Source organism: Thamnophis sirtalis, unplaced genomic scaffold (assembly GCF_051295495.1).
Source record: "Thamnophis sirtalis isolate CommonGarterSnake01/CBP01778 unplaced genomic scaffold, rThaSir2_p1.2 scaffold_8, whole genome shotgun sequence".
Taxonomy (NCBI): domain Eukaryota; kingdom Metazoa; phylum Chordata; class Lepidosauria; order Squamata; family Natricidae; genus Thamnophis; species Thamnophis sirtalis.
Window position 1 is genome coordinate 84,732,936 of NW_028261388.1, and position 8,812 is coordinate 84,741,747.

At 43.1% G+C, this 8,812-nt stretch overlaps 1 protein-coding gene across 1 annotated transcript in view; it reads right to left on the bottom strand.

The window, feature by feature from the left end:
* LOC106539699 (cadherin-10) overlaps window positions 1–5,268 on the bottom strand; it is a 139,543-nt gene extending 134,275 nt beyond the window's left edge. Inside the window, exon 1 of the mRNA XM_087721993.1 lies at window positions 5,116–5,268. The gene's annotated coding sequence lies outside the window, so the exon portion shown is untranslated. The remainder of the gene's footprint in view (window positions 1–5,115) is intronic.
* Between the last annotated feature and the right edge of the window lie 3,544 nt (window positions 5,269–8,812).

The following is an 8,812-nucleotide window of genomic DNA, read 5'->3' on the forward strand; positions in this document are numbered from 1 at the left end:
TCAAATTGCCAGTGGCTAGACCTGGTTTGGCAGTATATGCCGAATCTATAAGAGCAGAATTGGTTTTTGGATCCAGTTGAAAGTGCTGGTTATCTATCTATCTATCTATCTATCTATCTATCTATCTATCTATCTATCTATCTACCTACCTACCTACCTACCTACCTACCTACCTACCCACCTACTACCCACCTACCTACCTAGACTACAATTACCTCCTCCGGGTTCCGTCTACCAGCCAATGTCATCTGGCTACTACTCGGGGGAGGGCCTTCTCTGTGGCGGCTCCGGCCCTTTGGAATGAACTCCCCGCAGAGATTCGGACCCTCACCTCTCTCCAGGCCTTGCAAAAAGCCGTTAAGACCTGGCTGTGTCGGCAGGCCTGGGGTCGATGAGTTCCCTTCCCCTCTCGAATCGTGTGGCTGTTGGTTGTTTTTAAATACTCTGTACTTTTGTAGTTTTTGTGTTTTTCCCTTCCCCCTCCTTGGGTTTGTGCTCCGCCCTGAGTCCCGCCGGGAATAGGGTGGCATATAAATAAAATGAAACTCAAACTCAAACTCAAACTCAAACTACCTACCTACCTACCTACCTACCTACCTACCTACCTATCATCTATCTATCTATCTATCTATCTATCTATCTATCTATCTATCATCTATCTATCTATCTATCTATCTATCTATCTACCTACCTACCTACCTACCTACCTACCTACCTACCTATCATCTATCTATCTATCTATCTATCTATCTATCTATCTATCTATCTATCTATCTATCTATCTATGTAAAAATGGCTCAGTGTGTGATCCAGCATAATTCTGGAACTCCTTGAGCAATTTCAACCAAGCATGGTACATAGATGACTTATTATCTGGAAAAAAATACTGTGGGGTTAAGACACCCCTCACAACCTTCAGGGTTGTGTTCTGTTAAGATACAGCCTGTTGTTCCTTAAAATGGCTTCTACTGTACTGCCATAAAATGGATTCTACTGTTCAGCACAGTGGAGTTGCCATGGTAACAGCTTTACAGTACTCCACAAGGGGAATCCCTCTGGTAAGGGGGGGAAATACAACCTTAGAAATTACGTTTGGTCTGGACATTTTCCCCTATAAATAAATATCAGCTAGCTATCTAGAAAGTCCCTTCACTGTTCAACTCTTCAATGGGATTGCTTTCTCCAAATAAAGTATTCTTACATGCTATTCCCTATATATCTGGGACAGTATTTTGCAACTTGTGGTCTGTAGACCCCTGAGTGGCTGTGATGTCATTCCCAAAGGGCTTGAAGAAATGTTATGATTTACATCTTGAGTTAAGTCTTGGGGGTTCATGGACATGGTCTGTGGCCACAAAAGGTATTTAAAGGAGTTCCATGGAGAAGAAAAGGTTGAGAACCACTAGTCTGTGCGGATGGCAGCACAGAGAGGAGCTTTCATTTTTGCCACTCCAAGTCTTTGTAAGTCTCTTACTCTTTTAAGAGAAGAGGGCTCTTCCATAGCAATCTTCCAAAACAAGGGAAAGGATTCATTCTTGTTGAGCCTTTGGCAAGTTGACAAAATGGCAGTTGTTATGTTTGTCCCTGGAGTTTGTCAGTTCTATGTTTTTGGCTATTAAATGACTTTGCGATCTATAAATTTATGATGATTTTAAGACTTGGAGAATGTATTGATATTTTATTGTTGGGAGCTGTCCAAAGTCTGGTGAAGCAGGAGGCATATGAATAATGCAAATATATAAATAATAAGCCGGAGGATAGTCTCAATATATTTATTTTTACAAGTTCGATCAAGTATTTCCTTGAGACAGAAATGCAAATGTGCCTACAATTCTGGAGTAGAAACGCATGAATCATTTGTATCTAGCACACTTATGCTTCCATGGAATTTGTGGAATTAAAAGCTATATCCCCATAATTCCAGATGCTATCATAACACATTTTATTTGTTTGTTGGCGTACAGTATATTCCACCTAGGTTGCAGGAGGTCAAGGTGGCATACAGACCACTTCTACAAAATTATGAGTTTGGTTGACCTGAAATAATGATGCATTCAAAGCCATGCAGTGACTTCCCATAGCAGGGGGAGGGCACTGTATCCAGGTTCTTACAATCCTAGCCTCAAAGCAACATACCATATCTTTTTAAAGCTGCATGAAAAGTTTTCAAACCAACTTAAAAATCACCGATAGTTCTTTACTAGACTCTTTTCTTGCTCAAAATCTTCGGCAGCAAAAGTGCAATATTAATTAGCATCATTGCATCTATTACATAAAGAGATTCCAGCTCAGCTCTATTAAAAATTATAATTTACATATTTTTCTCTGAATCTATCAATCTTTTCCCCGTTGCTTTATTTCTCCCATTCCTGCCCGCCTTCCCCTGTGCCCAGTTGGAGATAAATACAGCACTATAATGCAGAGTGGTGAGGACTGTGGTGCAGTTTAATGAGGAAACTGGATACATCATATAAAATACTTCAGCTACTGATCATTAATCTTTTTTTTTTAAATGAAAAGAGGTCAGTACTTGATATGAACATAAAGCACACTTCTTACACCTCTTTTGTGTGACTTGCTCAGTGTTTTTCCTCACACTTGTCTGACCCTTTGTGCAAATGCTGCAGCCTAGTGGCATTACAGAGCACAGACAATTATTACAATTTGAATTATTAGCATTATAAAAATACATAGAAAATAAATCATCTCAGAGGGGGGGAAAAATCAGACAGCCAACAAGAGTATAAGGCTCCATGGTTATTTTCCTCCTTTGGGATATCTTGCTAAAATCAGGAAATGGCTTCCTAAGTACCAGAAAAGGTTATCATTTTTAAATTAACCTTTTCTCTCTTCTGTATTTCAGTTGATTTTAAAAAATGAAGCAATTGTCTTTCTCTCTTTTTTCAACCAGCCACGTTCAGTACCAAGGCTTTTTGAATTAACTTTAACATCAAATTTCTCTGACTGATAATAAACGAGCAATATGCCCTCTGTGTATCTGGAGACTGTGGGTCTTTCAGTTTTATCTCCTTTTCTTAGTAATAATATAATACAGATCTGCTCTCAGCACCTGGTTCTGTTTAAAGGAATGCATCCTTGCATTGGGGAAAAATTCTGCATACCTTTACAGCGCTAAAGGATACTACAGAATAAAAATTCACACTGTACTCTCCAAGTATACCTGCACAGAACATTTGACTGTTCACACAAAATCGAAAAAAATCTCCCTCACTGAAACTCACCCACAATCCAAATATGTCAACATAAACTAGAGCGAGAAGGAACAAAATGAAATGAGGGAAACACAAACTGTATTTTTTTTCCCTACAATTCTCACACACCTCGTAGACAAATAAGACATATCTTATTTGCAAATGTAAGAGAACAAAGCATGCAACACAATTTGATTTGATACCAAGCCCAATTCTAATAAATTTAACTGCATAGTTTTAAAGGCTAGGTTGAAATTCAAAACCAGTCCCCCCCCCCCCCCCCGGACTGAACTTTCACATTAGAAACCCACCTTCAGTCAAGTGTGCACAAAGGGGTCAGTTTCATTGATTAAAATAGGTTTGAGATGAAAGGCTTAGCTTCAATAATTTGATTCATGTCCTGAATCACACTGTTCATCCCTACCCACCAAACGATGCTGCCATTTTTTTAAGCCTGTGAAAGAGTTTTTTCTCCCCCAAGCAAATGAAACTTGACCTTCTCTGTTTCTCTAAATATTCTCTGCCCTCATCCTACTCCCTCTCCCACCCCATTTTTTTTGGGGGGGGGGGGAAGCAGAGAGGTGATGGATATTAGCATAAATTTCTGAAATGCAGACAACAGTAACGTAAGCTCAACAAAGTTTTCACAGCAGATCATTTTCGAAAAAAGGCTCAACAAATAGGAAGTCAAAATCTGACAAGTCGGTTATGTAAATATGGAACCCTCTACCTTATAAATGCAAACGCATTCGTCTCTCTTCCTCTTTTTAACCATCCAGGATAAAAGGATGGACCTCAAAGCATTTCACAACTAACGAGCTACAGTTTTGAAAACAGACTCCCTCCTTTTCCCCCCCCCCCCAATTGTAAATCAGGGATGATGATGATGATGTGAAAGGGCTCCACTGAGGTGGAAGATACCAACCGGGATGGCAGTTCTACTGTTTGTTACAGTAACCAGACAGTTGGTGGCCTCCTTGATGCCGAAAGCTCTGGTTAGCCCAGATAGCTACAGCTGGCATTATAATGCACAATCATTTGCTGTAAATTTTGGAGCACGGCGCAGAGCGGTGACTTGCTAGGCGCACAGAGGGGGGGACTCGCACCATGCTGCATTAATTCAACACCACATCAAATATGGATTTTATTGCAGTAGGGACAGTCAAGGCAGACACAAGTTGCCTTCTCTCTTTCTGTGGTTTGTAAGTCTCTGATCACCACACGGGATGGTGACCTTCTCAACCTTTGGCTGTGCAGCTCTTTACCAATGCAGACAAATAAGTGAAGTTTCTATGCTTCAAATACTCCTGGAGCATCTGAAACATAGTTCAACCCAAAATATATGGGGGTGGGGAGAAGGGGGAGAGTTTTGCCGTAGCCTCAGAACAGAAGACCCCCTAAGGGCAATCTTCTATATAGGATGAGGTGAGTTCCCACACGTATGTTTGCCATTCATGCGAAGCCCACGGTAAGGACTAAAGGATAACAGGTTAAGCTTTCACAAATGTTGCCTTGAGATTCCTCATCCTCCACCTTTTCCACACACACACACACAAATGAAATACGTTACTGGGGTTGTTTTTGAGTTAGTTAGGTAGCCTTGAACGGAGAGGTAGGAGATCCATAGGCTGCCCCGCATCCAGACCGACAGTTCTTCTGCCTAGCTTCGGAAATTGCCCATTGAAAGCAGCTCAGCTGAAGCCCACAAGGCAACATGCTCGCTCAACTTCGGGTCTGAAAGGTTCTTTCTGTAAGACCGAGCGAGCGAGCGAAAGTTACCCGTTGAATACCCCTGAGGTTGATGGAATAGAAGAGGGCACACGGGGATGGGGAGAAGCACCCACCCCCCCGCCGCAAATACTTTGCCCTTTTCCCTACAAACCCCAAGGCAAGAGAGTCCTACCTTCTGTTGGGAATCAAGTCGCGTCCTACCCAGGGCGGCCACCCCCGAAGTCCCGGACGAATCTTCCTCTTTATTCCCCGCTTGTTTTGCCCTCTTCCACCCTGGAAGCCGACTGGAAACCAATTCAGGCGCCTTCTGCGAGCATCACTGAACTCAGGGAAAGCGGCGGGGATGGGAAGCGGGGAGGAGGAGGAGGAGGAGGAGGAAGGAGGGGGAAGCCTTCGCTGGCTAGCTGGCTGACTCGCTGGCTCGCTCGCTCTGACTGCCTTTCATTCAGGGAGCCTGATTAAAAGAAAGAGAAGGAAGACGGGGAGGGAAAGCCACCACTCAGGAGAAGAGGAGGAGGAGGAGGAGAGAGAGAGAGACAGAGAAAGAGAAAGAGAGAGAGAGAGAGAGAGACAGAGAGACAGAGAGAGAGAGGGAGAGAGGGAGAGAGAGGGAAAGGTTCTGCTAAGAGAGCCGCAGTCCTTGCTAAGGGAAGGTTACAGAAACTAGAAGACCAGGGTTTGCAAGTGAAGGTGGGGGAGGGATGCAAATAAAGAGGGGGGGGCTTTCCTGGAAGATTCGCTCCTCCTGCTCCCGACAGAAGGGGTCTCTGTGCTTCAAGTCCAAGGTAACCATCAGCCCCGTCCGCGGTAAACAAGACACAGTCACAACGACACCACTTTCGGGCTTGGTGGTTTGTTTAGGGGTTTGTTGTGGGGGAGAATGGGCAGAGGGGGGGGTGTCTTTCCGAAACATTTCATTTCCCCCCCCCTCTCTCTCTCCCCACCGGGAGACTGCAGCACTCGCCCCCTCGTCCCATCTATTTCCCGGTGGCAAATTAAATTATACTCTCCTGGGAGATGATACCAGGAGAAATTGCCTTTACATTTTCCGGCCGGGGCATTGGAGAGTCAGGGCAGCCTTTAAATGCCATTCTCTCTCGCCACGAAAGGAAAGGGAGCGAAGCTATTGTGAGATACTGGTCGTGCTGGAGGCTTCTGCAGAATTTAAATGCTCAGGGCTGCCAGTAGTGAAATCTCTTCTGCAGAAGGTAAGCGGAGCGAAAGTCCAAATGTTCCGTTTCCTGCCTTCCTAGCGGTCCGGCGTTTTTGTCCCAGCCGATCTCTGGCCTCACATGTGTTATGTGTGTGTGTGGGGGGGGGGGGGTAACAATGCTTGAATTGCTGCCCTTTAGTTCGCTGTTCTGCAGATGTCGTCCTTGACACGCATGAAATCTGGAACAGTTGAGGCTCTCTCACGCTGCAAATCGGGCTGTGCACAATTCCTCTTGGTTCAGGCTGGACAAAAGCCTCCACGTTTTTGTTTTTTAATTTTTTTAATTTTTTTTTTTTGCGGGGTAAGGATTTTGTGCTTTTTAACACAAGGGAATGTGCTGCAACAGTCCCTTAAGTGTAAGCCAAAGGATGTCAGTATTGCTCCATCCAATCTGTGCTTTGAGGAAGATTTGGTGGATGCACTTAAAAAAAAAACACACACACACACACAACAACAACACTGCTTTCAAGTAGGAAAATCAGTACAAGTGTTGACTTAAAAGGAAGGAAATTTTCCTAGCGTGGTAAACCTGCAAAGTCCAGTAATTTTGCTACCTGTCAACAAACGATTTAAATGGGCTATGGACGTATTCAATTTAAATACCTTTTGGATTTTAACATGCTGTCAATTTCGGTTAGAAGAGACAGTCAAAGTAGCTCTGGATCACATAGAAAGGGGGGAAAAGGCATTACTGCTACATGATAATAAAATACTGTAAAAAGTGAGAGGGGAAAAAAGGAAGAGCAGATTATCACCATCCAAAGATTCTCTAGAGTAAAAAGAAAATGGGAATTTTTGCCATTTTCCTTGAGATAAAGACAGATTGACACAAGAAGGGAAGAGTATATGGAAGAACAGATCATAGGTAGCCTGCCAATTATTTCATTTCATTTGTTTATTTTTAATCCCATGTTCATTATTATTTTTTAATTATTTGAGGCAGTAAACATGCCTAATGTTTCTTCCACCTCCTAATTTTCCTACAACTACAACCCAGGTGAAGTGGGGTTGGCTGATAAGAGTGCACTGGTCCAAAATCACCTGTCTGACTTTCATATCTAAACCCAGATTAGAAGTTAGCAATAGCAGTTAGACTTATATACCGCTTCATAGGGCTTTTCAGCCCTCTCTAAGTGGTTTACAGAGTCAGCATATCGCCCCCACAGTCTGGGTCCTCATTTCACCCACCTCGGAAGGATGGAAGGCTGAGTCAACCTTGAGCCGGTGAGATTAGAACCGCCGAACTGCAGATAGCAGTCAGCTGAAGTGGCCTGCAGTACTGCGCCCTAACCACTGCGCCACCTCGGCTCTAGTTTTTAGTCTGGAAGTTATGGCCATAACTTCCAGACTAACCAAAATGACTCTCTCGGTTATATTTTTATTTGTGCTTATGTGAACAATTAGTGCACCAAATGCTTCCCTGAGTAATTTTAATTATCTCCTCTGATTTAAATATCGATAGAAAAATAACATGTGGAAGAAATTTGGGGATGGGATTTGCTACCACTGAACCCTTGAAGGTGGTTTGGGACCCTTCCTCTCTCCATTCTTACAGCAGCTGCAGAAATACATTGTTAATATTCCTCTGCATAGTTAGTGGATCTGAACCACCATTGATGGAGAGGGAGATATTCCATGAAAACAATTACTCTACTATAAACTTGAGAAAGCCAGATTTACATAGTGGGTAAGGCACCAGGCCAGAAACCAGAAGACCACGAGTTCTAGTTGTGCGTAAAACACAAAGCCAATTGGGCTTGTCATCTGTCAGTTCTAGGGAATAGCCAATGGTATTGGCTATTCCCTAGATGTTGCCAAGGAAACTCCAGGGACTTCAGGGAACACAAACTGAAAACCTGATCCATGTTGTGAGTTTAATGTGGGGAAACCTAGGGTGACATATTAGATGTAGCCATGAATTATATAGCAGTAGACTTATATACCGCTTCATAGGGCTTTCAGCCCTCTCTAAGCGGTTTACAGAGAGTCAGCATATCGCCCCCAACAATCTGGGTCCTCATTTCACCCACCTCGGAAGGATGGAAGGCTGAGTCAACCCTGAGCCGGTGAGATTTGAACCGCTGAACTGCTGATCTAGCAGTAGCCTGCAGTGCTGCATTTAACCACTGCGCCACCTTGGCTCTTTTATATTATATACATTTGCTGTGGAGTAAGACTTATTTGCCTTACTGACCATAGCACATATTAGCTAGTAAACACGATCAAAGAATGACATTTGAAGTAGGACAATTCAGAAGCTGAAATACACCAATGAGAGGAAGAGTGGGAAGCAGAGGAGAGAAGAAAGATGGGAAGAGGGGGATAGGAGAGAGGGTAAGGGGGGAAGATGAGGAGGATAAGGAGGAGTGGAATGAAGAAGGAGGAGAAGGAGAAAGGAAGGGGAAGTAGAGTAGAAAAGGATGATGGAGGGAAGAAAGGAGGGAGGAGAGAGGTAGAAGAAAGAGGTGTGTGGAGAGCAGAAGAGCTAATAATGGGTTTTTATCTTTCTGAGCATTGATGACAAGAGGAATTGATGTAATTGCTACTTAATACAATAGGATATTGGCTAGGTAACAATATACATGTGTTTATATGTTATCAAAATGGAAAATAAAATAAAGAAGTATATTCAAAGAATGACATTTGAAGTAGGACA